Source organism: Trachypithecus francoisi, unplaced genomic scaffold (assembly GCF_009764315.1).
Source record: "Trachypithecus francoisi isolate TF-2019V2 unplaced genomic scaffold, Tfra_2.0 Lachesis_group8, whole genome shotgun sequence".
NCBI lineage: Eukaryota > Metazoa > Chordata > Mammalia > Primates > Cercopithecidae > Trachypithecus > Trachypithecus francoisi.
This window is the reverse complement of record NW_022681473.1, coordinates 32,936,871-32,956,953: the sequence shown is the minus strand read 5'-3', so window position 1 is coordinate 32,956,953 and position 20,083 is coordinate 32,936,871.

Sequence of the window (20,083 nt, the reverse complement as noted above, 5' to 3'; positions counted from 1 at the left end):
AAAATGACAACATCAATATTAATATAAGAGCTCAGAAACAGTGCTATTAAAATCCAGATGTACGCTGGGCTCAGTGGCACATGAGCCTGAGGTCCTGCCTACTCAGGGAGGCTGAGGTCAGTGGATTGCTTAAGCCTAGGAGTTCAAGGCTGCAGTGAGCTGTGATGGCATCACTGCACTTCAGTCTGGGCTACTGAGTGAGACCTGTCTCTAAAATTTAAAACAATAATAATAATAATAATAATAGTAAGTCAACTCTAGTACAAATAAAAGGCATACCACCACCACACTTGTTTTTAGTAGGAACATTTTAAATCAGGCTGATGTTTGGACCTGTGAACCTGGTCCATCATTTCAACTCCTCTAAGGTTCCTTTGAGTACCACATTATGGGGTGCTTTGCTATATGATTTTGTGGATGCTTTGGTATTTCTTTTTGTTGTTATTGTTGAGGCAGTCTCTCTGTTGCCCAGGCTGGAGTGCAGTGGTGCAGTCTCAGTTCACAGCAGCCTCCGCCTACTGGGTTCAATCGAGGTTCTCCTGCCTCAGCCTCCGGAGTAGTTGGGTTACAGGTGCCCACCACCACGCCTGGCTAATTTTTGCATTTTTAGTAGAGACGGGGTTTTGCCATGTTGGCCAGGGTTTTCTCAAACTCCTGACCTCAAGTGATCCACCTGCCTTGGCCTCCCAAAGTGCTGGGATTACAGGTGTGAGCCACCGCTCCTGGCCTGGATTCTTCAGTATTTCTGACCAGATGATAAGCCACTGAAGAGAGGAGATGACAAACCTTATTTCTTGGGTCTCAACTCTCCTTGATGTCAATTTTAGTGCCCTGTATACATTAATTTACATGCACTAGGTGATTTTTATTCAGTATGCTTTTTTTTTTTTTTTTTTTTTTGAGACGGAGTCTCGCTCTGCCGCCCAGGCTGGAGTGCAGTGGCCGGGTCTCAGCTCACTGCAAGCTCCGCCTCCTGGGTTTACGCCATTCTCCTGCCTCAGCCTCCCAAGCAGCTGGGACTACAGGCGCCCGCCATGTCGCCCGGCTAGTTTTTTGTATTTTTTAGTAGAGACGGGGTTTCACCATGTTAGCCAGGATGGTCTCGATCTCCTGACCTCGTGATCCGCCCGTCTCGGCCTCCCAAAGTGCTGGGATTACAGGCTTGAGCCACCGCGCCCGGCCTCAGTATGCTTTTTTGTTTAAGGGCCTCTTTCTCAAATATCTCCCCCGTTAAGGTGCCACAGTGGGTAAATGCTACGATTTTTATGATTTTGGATAACGACTGCTGTCTGTAGATATTCTTTTGAAATTGATTTACTCCTGGAAGGATTAACATATGGAACTGCTAGTAATCATTCATACCTTACTGTGAATTAACCTATCAGGTAATTTCCAAACAGGAAATGACCAGACAACATGGAACTCCTGAGAGAAAGATAATGCACTGAAAGTTAGGGGAGGAGAGTGAGGGAAAGGGGTAGGCACAAGCCTACTAATTCTACTAATTCTGATGAGAGCCATACCTACATATTGGATATGTACAATAAATATTCTTTTATCTCACAGATGTAGATTCTCTTATCTTAGATGTAGGAATTATAGCAGAGCTTTACCTACTATTAATAGATTTGGGTGATGACATAATACAGAGCTTAACTGTGTAGGCTCTGTAATTAGCTAGATCTAGGTTTGAGTTTCACCTCGGTCATCATCTAGCTGTGTGATATTAGGCAAGTAATTTTACCTCTCCGATTCACTGTTTCCTCATCTGTCAAATGGGGATAACAATGGTAGCCACACAGAAAATTTCATTGAGGATTTAGAGAAATAATGCATATAAATGATTAGCACAGAATTTAGCATGCAGTTAGTAGCATTAACAATGATTATTGTGGTTACTAAATATTACCCAGAGTTCAGCCATGGAAAAATAGTCTCATTGTGGTATTATGAATCCTATGACAATCACAGGATACAAAGTACTGTGGTCAGCCTGATAATGACAGTATTAGATGTCGATATTTTCCTAGAAATTATGATTAAGCCCTAAAATTTTTTAAAATTTTTTATTTGGAATAATTTTAAATCTATAGAAAAGTTGCAAAGATAGTATAGAGAGTTCCCAGTTACCTTTCACCAGCCTCCCCTAATTTTAATACACTGAAAATATCTTTAAAATATATTTAGATATATTAATAATAACAGTCTCATCATTCTACTAGTTCTAGTTCTTGTCTTTTTTCTGGTTCCTGTTTACCAATATCTAGCATGGTAGACAGAACTTTTGTCTTTATTTCTTCATTACCAATGGTAATTTTAATACCTGCATCCTTGCCATAGTCTCACAGTGGGCAGAATATATGCCTCTATTTCTTATTTTAAAGTTTGGCCATGTGATTCCTTTTGGCCAGACAAAACTCAAGCAGAAACTTAAAGTGAACTTGTGCGATTGGAGAATTTGGGGAGAGAGGAAAAGTAAACAGAGGTGTAGTCAGTCATCTTGAACTTGAACTTGAATTCCCCAGTCAATCTTCTGTAGCAATAATAGAAGTGCTAAGACCTCAGAATAATGTATTGAGAAACACTGAGGTCATATGTATAGTGGGATCTGTTTACAATCTTATGCTGTATTTTAATGTAAATATGAATATATATTCATATTTTCTTTTCATTGAGTATTATTCCATTGATCTTAGTTTCTTTTCATTGAGTCCTTTATTTAAAGCACTGTTTCTCAACCTTGGTTACACAGAGATATCTGATGCCAATGTCTCGCCTATAGAAACTACAATTCAATTACCTGTTTTGAGACCCACTCATCAGTTGTTTTTTGTTTCTGTTTTTGTTTTCCTTTGCTTTCTAAGCCCCTAAGGTAATTGTGAGATGCAGCCATGTTTGAGAACCACTGCTTTAGAGTATATTTTGAGATCCTAAATGTGTAGTTTCACATCTGATTTCTCTTTCTGCATCAGATTGTTTCAATGAGTCCATTCATTCCTTCATGCAATGCTGATGGCCCTGTCATTGCAAAGGCTGGTAACTGTAATATCACCTGCTCTATAGCTTGTGCTTCAAGCAATGCTGCAAAAGTTGAAAAACAGGAAATGCAGTTGATTTGGAAAATGATACCCTCCTGGAAGGAGGAGGGAATTATAGTATGAAAAAGGAGCCGAGTAGCACACATATGTGGGTACACTTTCTCTATAATTGTCACTTATATAATTATAAATATTTAAAATCAGCATGGCCAGCATTGTCCTCAATTCCTGACTAACCTGTATGTGCTCTGGCTTTCAATTTCTTGGAAGAAATATTTCTGGGAGAAAACAAGGGCAGTCAATTATCCATGTCATGAGAAAAATCTCTGACCTACTCAGATACCTGCCCAGGTGAGAGGATGTGGTTAAGAAAAAGAGCTAGCAAATAAGGTCATGCACTCCCTTTCCTGTATTGTGTGAAGGCAATTTCATTGGGCTCAATGAAGGAATCAAAGGGAACGTGGTCAAATGCCTTACATCACTGGCTCATTGGCATCTAATCTTCCCATTTTTAAACCAGAAGCCAACAGAAGGTTGACTTGGGATTTTGACTTCCTTCATTTTACATGTTTGCCTTTCTTCTTTCAGACTTCTCCAGGCTTGAATTTCCAGCCAACCCTTTGTCTTCGCTCAAGGTTACCTTATTCCATCCTCTTTTCCTCTCCTTTGTCAAAGGTGTCATTAGGAGTCAGGATCTTCAAGTTCTAGTCCAGTTCTGCCTTTCATTCAGTTGTTTCACTTTCTGAGCCTTAAGGTATTACTTCATTTTCTAGATCTAAAAAAAAATAAAATAAAAGAGAGAGAGCTAGAGACTCATGATACTTGTCCATCTGTAGGATTATTTGTAGGTTTAAATGAAGTAATGTCTCAAAAAGTGCTTTGTAATTGTCAATTTATTCTCAGTGTTGATGGCTTACCTGCCAATGCTATGGGAAAATGGGAAGCTATTAAAATATTCGATCTTGATCTTTATTCTTTCCCTTTGAAACCAACAGGGATTTTGGGTGACAGAACAAAGAACAATTTTAAGTTAATATTGAGTACACAAATATGCCCAGGTTGTTTTAAATATTACAGAAGAAGTTAGAAACCAAAATGAAAAATTAAAAAAATTCCAGAACAAGGAGGTTTTCTTTATTCAGAATTTGAAGATTATTCATTTTGGAATTTCAGTAGAAATGAAATTTCTATGAATACGTTATTTTCAAATATGGATTAATAAGAACAGGAGAATAAGCTCTTTGGCATCAATTTCTGGGTTCCTTTCAATATCCCCCAACTTATCCGTCACACAAGGAGTTATGCCCTACAGAGGTGTTTCTGAAAGTCACAGGCAAAGAGTATCAACATAAAATATTTGTATTCTTATGTGCAATTGAGGAAGGTCAGCTACCACCAACCAGTTCCCTTCCTGTCTTCCCCTATCCCTCTTTGGGCTAAATTCCTTCAAGATCACCTTGCAGTCAGCAACATCTGCCTGGTAATAGCAGACAATGCTTACTAAACACTCCCAATGTTGCCAAGGTTGGTATATTGGTATATTGTTGCTTTATTGGTATATTTCATTCAACCCTCACAATAAGACTATAAGGCTGATGTGGTAGCCTATAGTCCCCCAAAAGATATCCATGTCAGAATCCCTGGAACCTGTAAATGTTCCCTTATAGGCAAAGAAAAGGGTCTTTGCAGATGGGAAGATTATTCTAGATTATCAGGGTGGACTCGAATGCAACCACATACATCCCTATAAGAGGGAGGTAAGGCTGGGTGTAGTGGCTCAAGCCTGTAATCCCAGCACTTTGGGAGGCCAAGGTGGGCAGGTGACCTGAGGTCGGGAGTTCGAGACCGGCCTGGCCAACATGGAGAAATCCCATCTCTACTACAAATACAAAATTAACCAGGTGTCGTGGCGAATGCCTGTAACCCTAGCTACTTGGGAGACTGAGGCATGAGAATCGCTTAAACCCGGGAGGCAGAGGTTGCAGTGAGCCGAGATCACGCCATTGCACTCTAGCCTAGGCAACGAGAGTGAAACTCTTTGTCAAATAAAAAAAAAAAAAAAAGAAGGATGTAGATAAATATTTGATACACAGAAGAGGAGAAGGTAATGTGACCATGGAGGAGGCAGAAACTGGAATAATGAGGCCACAAGCCAAGAAATTTGGGAAGCCACCAGGAACTGAAAGAGGCAAGAAATGGATTCTCCCCTAAGGCCTCTGGAGGGACTGTGGCCTTACTGACATCTTGATTTCAGCTGGTAAAATTGACTTTGGACCTCTGGCCTCCAGAATTGGGAGAGAATAAATTTCTGTTGTTTTAAGTCACCAAGTTTCTAATATATTTTACAGCAGTCACAGGAAACTAGTGCAGCACACATTAATATCATCATGACCATTTACGTAAGGGGAAAGCCACATTTTAGGAAAGCTAAGAAACTAGACCAAAGTCAAGTGGCATAGTCAAAATTTGAATTCTGACAGTCAAACTTCAGAGTCAGCACTTTTAACTGGTGACCCTTAACAGTCCATAGTAGTACTGGTGAATGCTGGCCCAGTGTGCGGTACCTGTGGTGATCACACGTGGTATCATTACTGTTTTCCCAAATAGTCATTTTCGAAGACCCTGGGGGTAAAGAAGAGTTCTACACTCCTTCCTTGATATCAATCAGCCTTTGGGTAGTAGAGAAATGGAATCACCATCCCATTTCCCTCCCTACCTGCTGGGGTCTGAATGTTTGCATCCTCCCCAAATTCATGTATTGAAACCTAATCATCAATGTGATGATATTAGGAGGTAAGGCATTTGGGAGGCAACTAGATCATGAAGGTGCAGTCCTCATGGATGGAATTAGTACCCTTATAAAAGAGGCTCCGGAGAGCTGCCTTGCCTCCTTTCATCATGCAAGGATACACTAAAGAAGCGTCATCTATGAACCAGGAAATGAATCCTTATCAGACACAGAATCTACTAGCACCTTGATCTTGGCCTTCCCAGTCTTCAGAACCATAAGGATAAATTTCTGTTGTTTATAAGCCACCCTATCTATGGTGTTTTGTTATAGAAGCCCTCATGGACTAAGGCACTACCCTTTCAGTTTCCAGCAAAGCATTTAGAGCTTCTAGATGCATTCAGAATGAGGCAGGTTTGTTGAAGGTGACACCAGATCCTGAGTTAGCAGAAACTCATACCTCTAGCTACATCATTGGATATGATTACAATTTCTTGTTAAGTACTATAATTAGTCATACATATGGGTTTGAATCATCTCTTGGCCTAAACTACCCTTTCAATTTCTCCTTAGGCAAGGGAAATAGTGCAACTGCTATACACAGGTGGATACCTGTGCATCATGAGTACATACCTATATTTATTTACATATCCATTGCAGCTCAATAAAGATCCTAATAATAAGTAATGACTACCTATTTAGTGATGACCATTTATGTGCTAGGGTCTTTATACACATCCTTATTTACTTGAATTCTCACAATAGTCTTGTGAAATATTGTGATACTGGCTCCTTTTTTTATAGATTTGAAATTCCCCAAGATCACTAGGGAAAGGGGTATTTAAACTCAAATTTGTCTTGCAAACCACATGCTTCTAATCAAATTTTCTGCTTTTCTATTTTGCTTCCTTACACAAGAGTCTATTACAAGCTCTCTCTCTCTCTCTCTCTCTCTCTCTCTCTTTCTCTGTGTAGGTGGTCTATTGTGTGATTAATAAAAGACAGAGATTTTGCTGTATGTTCACCAGTGGAAGGCTTTGATACATTACTCAATGTTGTCTATGGTATCCTATATTGGATAACAGTCTCAGGCTCAAAATTAAAGATTTTTTAGATCAAATTTGATTGCAATCAACAAAAATTTACCTAATTAAAACTTTGGAGAGATTTCTCAGGTTCTTTACTGTGGAAAAATGGCTTTGAAAGCCTAAAGAATGAAAATAAGGCATTTCCTATCATGAATAACGATGTGAAATTGTCTTAGAAAGGATTTTTTTGTTGTTGTAAAGGATAGACACCTACTAAGGCAGCTGAAACAAAGAGAGGGAATTCATAAAGAAGCACAGATGTCTAACTGAACCCAGAATGATGCAATGCGGTGTCAGGAGAAAATGTATCCACTATAGCCCCAGCTCCTAGAACAACGCTTAATTTAAAGTCAGGGTTCAATAAATATTTGTTGAATGGAAGAATGAATGATTTCTAAATTTCTAGGAAATAGAATCCACTTTACTCAGCTTGGATCAGGAGTTCATAACCCAGTTGAATCAGTTTTGGCCCGAGGCAGAATTATATAGGGCCCTGGTGGGAGGAAAGGATGTGTTTCTCAGAGAAGGAAAGAACACTGTGACTGAGAAGACACCTCAAAAGGTGAAAAAGAAGCAATGCCTACCTTGCCTTGATGGAGGCCTGAGTCCCCTTTCGAGTATAACAACATGCCCCTGTTAGGGAAAGTGTCGTAAAATTGGGACAAGGTAGAGGTGGTTGAACAGAAAAGTCATCTTGATCATATTTTGCCTTTATACTTTTGAATATTGGAACAACTGAAATATTCTGAAAAGGTGAAGAGAACACTTCTTTGTTTATGGAACTAACTAACTCTGTTTCAAGTGTAGTGGATGTGTGTGTTTGTGTTTTGCCCAGTAGGTACAATGTTGTTAGGGGATGCCATGGTGTGAATGCCTGTGTCCCCACCAAATTCATATGCTGAAATCTTGCCCCAACAAGGTGACAGTATTTGGGAGGTGATTAGGTCATGACAGCGGGGACCCGTGAATGGGATTATTGCCCTTATAAAAGAGAAGCCCCAGAGACCTGCCTTGCCTCTTCTACCATGTGAGGACAGAACAAGAAGTCGCCATCTATCTGAAAACAGGCCTTCACCAGATACTGAATCTACTGGTGCCTTGATCTCAGACTTCCCAACCTTCAGAACTGTGAGAAATAAATTTCTGTTTTTCAGAAGGCATCCAGTTTCCAGTACTTTTGTTTTGTTTTGTTTTTTATAGCACCCTGAATGGACTTACATATGGTACTACTTTACAAGGCAAAGATTAAAGTCAGGGTCTATGGTTGGGGCAGAAACACCTAATTGACAATTTGCAGGCTTTGATTAGCTCTAGAGAAACCAACTGAATCTGAGCTTAGTCAGGGAGAAGCCACGCTTCTAAGGGCAAACAGGACCCCTCTCAGTTTACTCACTGCCTACTTTCTTGGCTCATCTGTCTTTGTTCATCTCCCCCGACCCCATCCTCAGCACATTCACCAACGCTCCAGCCATACTAAATATCTTATCTTTCCCCAAACCTCTCCATTCTTCCACGCATCCATGCCTTATCTCAAGCTTTTCTTTCTGCCTGGATTTTCTTATCCTTTGGGTGAACAACTACTCACCTTTCAAGGTTTCACATTTAGTCACCCATGAAGTCTCCTCTGACCTTCTCTCTACATCCTCAAAACTCCCCGTTTTATACTCTTCATTACTATAGAGGATAGAAAGACAAAACCATGTTCTGAGAAATTTTTGCAGTAAGCTTATGTGACCAAGGTTCCAGGAAATGGCTTTGTTTACCTGACACATGGAAGTAGAAGAGAGAAACTAAGATGGAGGCCACATACAGGGAGGCTGTCCTGGCAGCATGAGGGTAGAGGCATTTGATTCTTCTGAAACCAGGTAGCAGCTTTGCCAAGTGTTCAGTGTCTGGTATTATAGCCTCTAGCAACAGAGAATGCAGAAATAGGGATACTGCTAGGATAGTCCTGAGGTGTTGATGATAAGATATATTTTTTTCTTTTTTTTATTATACTTTAAGTTCTAGGGTACCTGTGCACAACGTGCAGGTTTGTTACATATGTATACATGTGCTATGTTGGTGTGCTGCACCTATTAACTCGTCATGTACGTTAGGTATATCTCCTAATGCTATCTCTCCCCACCGCCCCCGACCCCACAACAGGCCCCGGTGTGTGATGTTCCCCTTCCTGTGTCCAAGTGTTCTCATTGTTCAATTCCCACCTATGAGTGAGAACATGCGGTGTTTGGTTTTCTGTTCTTGCAATAGTTTGCCGAGAATGATGTTTCCAGCTGCATCCACGTCCCTACAAAGGACATAAACTCATCCTTTTTTATGGCTGCATAGTATTCCATGGTGTATATGTGCCACATTTTCTTAATCCAGTCTGTCGTTGATGGATATTTGGATTGGTTCCAAGTCTTTGTTTTTGTGAATAGTGCCACAATAAACATATGTGTGCATGTATCTTTATAGCAGCATGATTTATAATCCTTTGGGTATATATCCAGTAATGGGATGGCTGGGTCAAATGGTATTTCTAGTTCTAGATCCTTGAGGAATCGCCACACTGTCTTCCACAATGGTTGAACTAGTTTGCCGTCCCACCAACAGTGTAAAAGTGTTCCTATTTCTCCACATCCTCTCCAGCACCTGTTGTTTCCTGACTTTTTAATGATCACCATTCTAACTGGTGTGAGATGGTATCTCATTGTGGTTTTGATTTGCATTTCTCTATGGCTAGTGATGATGAACATTTTTTCATGTGTCTGTTGGTTGTATAAATGTCTTCTTTTGAGAAGTGTCTGTTCATATCCTTTGCCCACTTTTTGATGGGGTTGTTTGTTTTTTCTTGTAAATTTGTTTGAGTTCTTTGTAGATTCTGGATATTAGCTCTTTGTCAGATGGGTAGATTGCAAAAATTTTCTCCCATACTATAGGTAGGCTATTCACTCTGATGGTAGTTTCTTTTGCTGTGCAGAAGCTCTTTAGTTTAATTAGATTCTATTTGTCAATTTTGGTTTCTGTTGCCATTGCTTTTGGTGTTTTAGATATGAAGTCCTTGCCCATGCCTATGTCCTGAATGGTATTGCTTAGGTTTTCTTCTAGAGTTTTTATGGTTTTAGGTCTAACATTTAAGTCTCTAATCCATCTTGAATTAATTTTTGTATAAGGTGTAAGGAAGTGATGCAGTTTCAGCTTTCTACTTGTAGCTAGCCAGTTTTCCCAGCACTATTTATTAAATAGGGAATCCTTTCCCTATTTCTTGTTTTTGTCAGGTTTGTCAAAGATCAGATGGTTGTGGATGTGTGGTATTATTTCTGAGGGCTCTGTTCTGTTGCATTGGTCTACATCTCTGTTTTGGTACCAGTACCATGCTGTTTTGGTTACTGTAGCCTTGTAGTATAGTTTGAAGTCAGGTAGTGTGATGCCTCCAGCTTTGTTCTTTTGGCTTAGGACAGTCTTGGCAATGAGGGCTCTTTTTTGGTTCCATATGAACTTTAAAGTAGTTTTTTCCAATTCTGTGAAGAAAGTCATTGGTAGCTTAATGGGGATGGCATTGAATCTATAAATTACCTTGAGCAGTATGGCCGTTTTCACAATATTGATTCTTCCTATCCATGAGCATGGAATGTTCTTCCATTTGTTTGTGTCCTCTTTTATTTCATTGAGCAGTGGTTTGTAGTTCTCCTTGAAGAGATCCTTCACATCCCTTGTAAATTGGATTCCTAGGTATTTTATTCTCTTTGAAGCAGTTGTGAATGGCAGTTCACTCATGATTTGGCTGTTTGTCTGTTATTGGTGTATGAGAGTGCTAGTGACTTTTGCACATTGATTTTGTATCCTGAGACTTTGCTGAAGTTGCCTATCAGCTTAAGGAGATTTTGGGCTGAGATGATGGGGTTTTCTGAATAAACGATCATGTCATCTGCAAACAGGGACAATTTGACTTCCTCTTTTCCTAATTGAATACACTTTATTTCTTTCTCTTTCCTGATTGCCCTGGCCAGAACTTCCAACACTATGTTGAATAGGAGTGGTGAGAGAGGTCATCCCAGTCTTGTGCCAGTTTTCAAGGAGAATGCTTCCAGCTTTTGGCCATTCAGTATGATATTGGCTGTGGGTTTGTCATAAGGTATATTTTTTTCTGAGTGTGTAACATCCAAGCCTGACTCTTTTGGAAATTCTGCAAGCTGTCCAATATCCTCTAGTAAACTGGTAAATTCCTTTGTGCTTACACTACAGAGGGTTCTGTAGTCTTTAACTAAAAACCCTTATTGACACTGCACCCCAATACAGGTTCTAGATTTTTTTTTTTTTTTTTTTTTTGAGACTGAGTCTCACTCTATCACCCAGGCTGGAGTAAAGTGGTGTGATCCTGGCTTGCTGCAACCTCCGCCTCCCAGGTTCAAGTGATTCTCCTGCCTTAGCCTCCTGAGTAGCTGGAATTACAGGTGCCTGCCACCACGCTCAGCTAATTTTTGTATTTTTAGTAGAGAGAGGGTTTCACCATGTTGGCCAGGCTGCTCTCGAACTCCTGATCTCAGATGATCCACCTGCCTCAGCCTCTCAAAGTGCTGGGATTACAGGTGTGAGACACCGCATCTAGGTTTTAGATCTGAAGAAGTGCTGTGTTTCAAATATCTTGAATGTGGTAAGTGCTCAGTAGTGGATGGATGAATGAGTGGGTAGATGTGTCTCAAAGGGCAATCTCTAATTCTTTAGGTTCCAAGGTAGAAATGGGAAAACCCTTGGTAACAGTAACATGAATTGAGTTTGAAGAGCCAGGGGCTGAGTGTGAAGGGCACAGGGCAACTAGAAGGAAGCTGAGGAAAAGTAGCCTTCAATCCTGCCAGACAGAGCACAGGGGCAGCTTTCATTATAGTGTAAGGTCATGCTGTGTCTACATATACCATGTTGATTCAATATCTCCAGCAGAAAAATACCTGGTTAATTTCAAAGAAAACAGGTAAACTTGATGTTTGGTGTTGTGCTGACTAAACATGCAGTGAACTGACAGAATCATATTGAATGACTGGGTTGGTGGTACATCAATATGCAGTCCCAGAGACCCAGCCAAGTAGAAGGGGGTGAATTGGAGATGAGATTGGGTCTGAGGAGTGCACTGCAGGGCTGGGGATGCTGAGTAAGGCTTGAGATGATGGGAGGAAATAAAAGGAAATGTGGCTTTCCTATTGTGTTTTGTCTTTTCATTTTCTATGGCAAGGAGATCGATAGTCAATATGATTGTACATTGTAGCTAATATATGCATAGATGTAGCTATATGGATGTAATCACCATATTCTATGGCACCAGTTATTTAATTCTCTGTCCCACCTAGCCTCAATTTTCAGAGGGGGCTCAGAACAGGCAGGACAAATGGAAGATAGTGAGGAGTCCCTGAGCCCCAATTGTCAGTAGGACGGCTCAGATCACTTGCAGTCACTGCCAACAATTTCTGTCTATAGTTCTTAACTTAGGACTTTAATTCATTAAGGATATTTTTGAGAATAAATTACTCTTACCATGGGAAGTTTTTATCTGCTCTTAACAAAGAGCTAGCTAACACCTAACCTGCTGGACAAGTGTAAATTTAATTTAAATTTGCACATCTCCCTTCCCCCACTTACTATCCCCAGGGAGCTGTGTATCATAACTCAGGGGCAAGGCATGTTTGCATTCTGGCATCACAGCAGCAGAGGGGAAGGAGAGAGGGCTGTTTGGGAGTCAGGGAACTAAGCCTGCTAAAGAAGCTTCCCTAGTTCAAGGCAGTGTCTTGAGCAGGGGTTCTTCACTTAGGGAGCACATCAGAATCATCCATAGAACTTTCAAAAACTACACATACTCATGGACCCTTCCCCAAGACAGCAAGTAGATTTAGGGTGTGGTCTGGTCATTTGGATTTTGAAAAAGTCCCATGAGTAGTTCTGATGTGCTCCTGTTGATGGAGAACCACTGATTGGTGCAGCAATCTTAGGTCTAGCTCTGATGACTGTCCTTGTGGGTAGGGACAACATCATAGAGCAAGATGTGAAGAGGAGTCCAGTTCAGAGGGAGCAGGTGCACGATGAGCTCAGTCTGTAGGTGGCAGGACCCCAGAGGCAAGTAGGGGATCTTAGAGAACAGAGTCTAGCTTTACAGGAGGGAACTGAGCCTAGTCCCAGCTGGGATTCAGGTCGAGGCTCTTGGTTTCCAGCAGAAATATAAACTATTGGTAGGAACCCTGGGACTCAAGTCCCCCGGCTTGTTCCTCAAACACAGGATCTGCTCAACTGCACAGGAAACTAACCATGATGCCACTGTAGCTGGGCCCCTGCAGCAAGACCTGGGGCGTGGTCAAGAGTTTCAGAGTGAGGACTAGGGAGAAGGCCATCCATATCCACTCCAACCTTGTCAGAAATGGGGCTGGGGAACTCAGGACAGCTTGTTGTTAGTCTCACCTGGGGAAGATGAAGGTGGAGGAAATAAGGCAAGGGTTGGCAGTGGTTGTAAATGGCTGACCCAGGATGGCTTGGTTACTGTCCCAGCCAGCACATGCCTCCACAGTGGTGCCCTACAGACACACTCTACAACTTGGGGGTTTGAACTACATGGTTCGTTTAAGCTCAGTGTGTTTTCTGGGGTTTGTAAACTACTTAAATTGTGACAAAATTTTGTTCACCAGGAGTTCTTCCCTAGAAAGCTGCAGTCTGGCTATTCTGTTATGAGGTCTCTGTTGCCTTTGCTGCAGAATCTTATGGCTTGCTCTGTCTTGTGCCTGTGCTCATGCATTTCTGGAATCAGCCTGTTTTCCCTGGAAATTATGCCTGGTCTACAAGATGTGCTGATTTCTCTGATTTGGGTCATCTTCTCTGGGTCACAGGTGCTCTCTTTGTCTACTACTGCTGATTTGCTCTGTGCCCATCCTGGTTCGCATTGACAGCTTCCACCTGTTTGCACACTGTCCACACTTCTGCCGCCTCATGGTTCATTCCCAACTCTTAACTCTCTTCTCCATGGAAGGGACTATTTCACTGCAGAAGCCTGATTATTTAGGAAGGAATGAACAGGCTTCTTGGCATAGAACTGCTAAAAAGACCCACTTCCCACCCTTTGGGATGAAAAACATATGTTTATTTCCTGGTATCTCAATTTCTGGTCCCTGACTACATAATGTTGTCAGATTTAGCTAATAAAAATACAGAATAATCAGTTAAATCTGAACATTCGAGACACTGTTACATTAAAAGTTATTTGTGGTTTACCTAAAATTAAAATATAACTAGGTGTTTTCTACTTTATCTGGCAACCCTATCACTGAAAGAAAGTAGCTGAATTTTAAAGTAGTCAGAAGGATACTGGAATACTGAGCTACAGACACACACACAAACATCCCTGATGAGTCAGATAACTTTATTGAAAATACTTGGGCAAATGACTGCTAGTTGTTATCCAACATGTATTTTCTTCTTTTAGTAGAACTTCCAAATTTATTCTGAGCACAGGAAAAGAGCAGGGTGTATATTGCTCAATATCCCTTGCAGCTAGAAGTTGCCAGAAGAGCATGATATGTACAACTTCAGGATTATGCCCTTAGAGGGAAGGGGCATACTCTCCACTCCCCTTTCTCACTGATTGGAATATAGACATGGTGGTTGGATCTGGAACAGGCATCTTAGGATATGAGACAGAGGTTGTGTGTTGAGTATGGGAACACAACAAGATAGAAGAGTCTTCAACATCACATAAGCCCTGCCTGCCTGCACTGATATGGTTTGGCTCTGTGTTCCCACCCAAACCTCATTTCAAATTGTAATCCCCACATGTACAGGGAGGAACCTGGTGGGAGGTGATTGAGTCATGGAGGTGGTTTCCCCCATTTCCCCCATGCTGTTCTCGTGATAGTGAGAGAGTTCTCATGAGATCTGATGGTTTATAAGCAGCAGTTTCTCCTGCGTGCTCTTTCTCTTCTGCCACCATGTATGACATGCCTTGCTTCCTCTCCTCCTTCCACAATGATTGTAAGTTTCCTGAGGCCTCACCAGCCATGCAGAACTGTGAGTCAATTAAACCTCTTTCCTTCATAAATTACCCAGTCTCAAGTAGTTCTTTATAGCAGTGTGAAAATGGACTAATACATGCACCTAAACTGTTACTGGAGAGAGAAATAATCTGTCTTTTTAAGCCACTGTTACTTTATTGTTGTTGGTGATTTTGTTTTGTTTTTTGAGACAGGGTCTTCTTCTTTTGTCCAGGCTGGAGTGCAGTGCTGCAATCATGGCTCACTGCAGCCTTGATCTCCCAGGCTCAAGCAATCCTCCCACCTCAGGCTCCTCAGTAGCTGGGATTACAGGTGTGCACCACCATGCCTGGCTAATTTTTGTATTTTTTGTAGAGATGAAGTTTCAGCATGTTTCCCAGGCTGGTCTCAAACTCCTGGACTCAAGCAATCCACCCGCCTTGACCTTCCAAAGTGCTGGGATTACAGGTGTGAGTCACTGAGCCCAGCCTGCCACTGTTATTTTGACTTTTGTAGGAGCCAACTAACTGGCATTCTAACTAGCACAGGTATCATTATTGATTCTCTGGAAGACATATTTCAGAGTTCCAAGAGACCAGATTTGCAGTGTTCTACAGGAAGCTGTGCTTTTGTTTGCATTGATATTCCTTTTGCTTATTCCACAGCAGACATGGAAGCAAGACACAGGTCTGGGATAGAGTGGGAAAGTGGCTCTCTCAGTGACTTTTCACTGTGAATGAGACTGACCCAGGGAGTTTGTTAAAATGCATTCCTTAGCTGTATCCTCTGGGATGTGAATTTGGCAATTCTGGCCTGACCCAAAGAATCAGCATTTGAAAAGTATTCCACGTCATTCTGATGACAGCCCTTGGGCCACACTAAAAAAAAACTCTGGTCTATAAGTGGAGGCCTCCACGATGCTGTGCTCCTGGGAAATACTTCAGTGAATTAACTCAGGGAGCTTCTTAACCGCTACAGAGATGCTGTTGATGGTGGTGTTTAGCAGTCTAGGAACAGCGCCTTGGAAATGAATACTTGGAAATATTTGATGGGACACTCAGTGAAATGCAGATGTTTGGAAAGTTACAAAGCTTTACTCTGGAGGGCCTGTAAATTCCACACACATGCACTAATTAGGTAACCAGACATAATTAAACTATTTGGAGTCACGATTGAAAAATAAATATTTTAAGGGACAAGAGGGCAAATTTTAAACACTCTACTCTTCACGCTCATTCTTTAGTTCACAATGTTGACTGAGAAGTTGGGGTAATTACAAGTGGTAATAATGCTTGATAATTACATATTTGCTTCTGTTTACATTGGACATGAAATCAGGAAACTCACTTCCTAAGTGAACCCTGGTGAACATACTTTCACAGAGAGTGAAGTTCATATCACAATGTAAGCAACAAGAGGGAGTAATCGTGACACTAACCACAAGAGGAAAACAATTAGGGATAAACTTTCAGCTCAAGGGAGTGAGATGGGGACTGAAGAGAGGATAAAAGTGCCAACCAGCCAACCAGATAAATAATAATTTTTTTTGAGCATCTACATTGTGCAAGGGCCCTGTGCTAGGAACTGTGTGGGGGTGGGGCAGGGTCAGAGAGACATTGAAGACAGAGAAATTTAAAATGTACCTGGGAGGCAGGACACATCTGAACACAAAGTGCCACTGTAAGCGATATGGGAGTAGTGCCAAATCAGCACTTTAGGGACTCCAAGGATGGAGAAATGGGAGAGGGTGGAGACAGTCAGGAGGAGCATCTTCAAGTAGGCAGTCCTTGGAAGTCAGTCAACACATATGAGCTTTCGTTGGTGTTGGGGATGCAAAGAAGGCCAGGAAAGAGTCCCTCTCCTCAAGGGGCTTCCATTCTGGTGGAGGGAGACCAATATCAGAATACTATTACTAGATAGAAATATTTAATTTGTTAATCAATAATATTAATAATTGATTGCTGTTAATGTATATTGTTGGCCAGTTGAGGTGGCACACACCTGTAATCCCAGCAATTTGGGAGGCCGAGGTGGGAGGATTGCTTGAGGCCAAGAGTTGGAGACCAGCCTGCGCACCATAGCAAGACCCTGTCCCTGCAAAAAATGTAAAAATTAGCTGGGCATGGTGGTGTGTGCCTGTAGTCCTACTACTTGGGAAGGTGAAGAGGGAGGATCACTTGAGCCCAGGATGGGAGGATCACTTGAGCCCAGTATAGGAGTTCCAGGCTTCAGTGAGCTGTGATGGTGCCACTATACTCCAGCCTGGGCAACAGAGGGAGATTCTGCCTCATGCATATATGTGTGTGTGTGTACAGTTAATCATAGATAATCAATCCATAAATCAGATATTTTCTGATATGAGCTATAAAAAAGCTTTGATAAGATAAAGTGGTGGAAGTGAGTGGAGCTGAGTGGGGTCAGATGGTGGTCCCAAAAGGCCTCTCTGAAGAGACGAAGGAATCTGAAGCTTGGCCTTAACCAGGAGAAAATAGCAGGTGTTGGGGAGCTGGGAAAAACATTCGCAGGCTCAGTGTGCCCTCTAGAGAGTGAGGAGGCCAGCATGGCTGCAGAGCGGTGAGGGAGGGGACAGTGGTAGAGAAGTGACTAGAGAGTAGCTAGGGCCTGGAGGCTGGGGAAGGAATTTCAGGGTTTATTCTAAGGATGCAGACTGTGGTGGAGAGTCTTGGGACAGGAGTGACATGACATAATTTTTGTGTTAAAAAGAAACCATTCTGGCTGCTGTGAAGCAGTGAGCCCTGGGGCTAAGGCATGGAGCTGGTAGATCAGTGAGGGGCTGTTTTGGTGGCTCAGGGTGGGCCTGGAAGGATGTAACTAAGTGAGGCTAAGGGGAACACGCCATGAGGTGGGGACCCAAAGCATGAGCATTGAGGACAGGAGACTGCAGGGTGTGTGGGGAAACTGAGGCCACCAGTCAGATAGGGGTGGCAGGGGCAATAAGGGAAGACAACAGGCGAAGATGGGCAGTGCCCTCTTGTTGTTGGGGAAGGAGTTCATGTGGGAATTTAACGTGAGTGGCTGATGCCCAGAGATCTCCGTAGGAAAGTGGTCAACCTTCACAGAGGGCCTTTCTTGCTGAGAAAAAAAGTCCAGCTGGCCTGTGGGATGAGGGAGGTGTGCACAGAAAGCAGGTGCTGACATGCCATCAGCCCCTCTGCATGACAGGTGCTGGAATTCAGAGCACCCTAACATGGTCACAGCCCTCCCAGGTCTGGCTCATCAGCGTCCTCCTTTCACAGAGGAGCACACCCAAATCCGGGGAGGTTTTCAAAAGCAGCCTGGCCAGGAAGAAGCCATGCCAGGGTGAAACCAAGGTCTTTCTGACTCTGGGTCGGTTGGGCTTCCAAACCAGTCTCCATGCTGGCTAGACTGTTTTCCTGCCTGCTGCTATTTTCCTGACACTTTCTTCCCTTTTCAACACTCTCTCCTCTTTCCTCTTCACCATGTTCCTACCTAGCCAATGACTACTACACACATATAGTGTGTGTGTGTGTGTGTGTGTGTGTGTGTATTTTAAAGTGACTAGGATCTTCAATCTTAAATCTAACCATAAAAACAAAAAGGGGGTGTTTGTCCTTGGAGCACATCTCTCCCTCAGGTATGGGAGAGGCCTTGTGCACACATCCACTGGACTTCACACATATGAGCTGAGCTCATGAACATTCCCTAGACTGTCAGGGCTCTCTATTTTGGAAGGAGGTTGAGTAATTTGCCCAACGTCACCCAGCTGATGGGTGGAAATTATTCTCAGCCTCGACAACTCTTGTGCTTTGAGCCATTTCTCAAGATGTCTCCTTTTCCCTCTTGTTGCCTGTAACACCAGTGACATAAACCTCACCCTTCCTTTTTTTTTTTTTTTTTTAAGATGAAGTCTCTGTTGCCCAGGCTGGAGTGCAGTGGCGCAATCTTGGCTCATAGCAACCTCAGCCCACAGCAACCTTAGCCTCCCAGGTTCAAGTGATTCTCCTGACTCAGCCTCTCAAGTAGCTGGGATTATAGGCGCCACTCGCCACCCCATCCGGCTAATTTTTGTATTTTTAGTAGAGATGGAGTTTTGCCATGTTGGCCAGGCTTGTCTCGAACTTCTGATCTCAGGTGATACTCCCGCCTTGGCCTCCCAAAGTGTTGGGATTACAGGCATGAGCCACCACGCCCAGCCAGACCTCATCCTTCTTGCCTTACTCCCATCTGAGTAGCATCTCAGTGATGCGTGTCTCTATCCTGCCCGTGCCTACAGCTTGAGTGTGGAAAATTTTTGTGACTCCCAGTGCCTTTCTACCTGCTGCATCTTCTTGCCCTCAGCTTCTCTGACATGTTCAAGAACAAACCTTTGGGCTCCATACCTGTGCCTTGGAGAACAGATCTATAGCATTAAAAATAAACACATGGACAAACAAATTGTGCCATTGTATGCTGCTATGTTACAAATGGCCCCTGAGTTGTGTGAAATAACAGCCATGGTTTTAGGCTCATAGTTTCTCTGGGGCAAGAGTTTGGACAGAGCACAGTGAGGACTCACCTCTGCTCCATGATTATCTGGGGCCTCAGCGGGGAAGATCTGAATGGCTGCACGTAACTCAAATGGTTGGGGATTAAAATCATTCTTTATTCACATGTCTGGCGTCTGGCTGGACTCAGCTGGGACTGTTGACCAGAGTGGCTTACATGTGGCCACTCCATGTGGCTTGGGCTTCCTCTCAACATGGTCGCAGCTAGTCAGACTTCTTACATGCAGACTTGAGTCTTCAAAAGTCCATGTTCGGCCAGGCACAGTGGCTCACACCTGTAATCCCAGCCCTTTGGGAGGCCAAGGTGGGCAGATCACCTTAGGTCAGGAGTTTGAGACCAGCCTGGTCAACATGGTGAAATCCTGTCTCTACTAAAAATACAAAAATTAGCCAGGTATGGGGGTGCGTGCCTGTAGTCCCATCTACTCAGGAGGCTGGGGCAGGAGAATCACTTGAACCCAGTAGGCGGAGGCTGCAGTAAGCCAAGATCATGCCACTGCAGTTCAGCCTGGGTGGCAGAGCAAGATTCCAACTAAAAAAAAAAAAAAAAAAAAAAAGTCCATGTGTCCATGTTCCAGGGAGCAAGACGGGAACTGCATGATCTTTTGTGACTTAGACACAGTGTCATTTCTGACATACTCTATGGTTCAAGACAGTCATTCAGGTTTAGGTAGAAATGACATAGACTCTACATTTCAATAGAAGGAATGTCAAATAA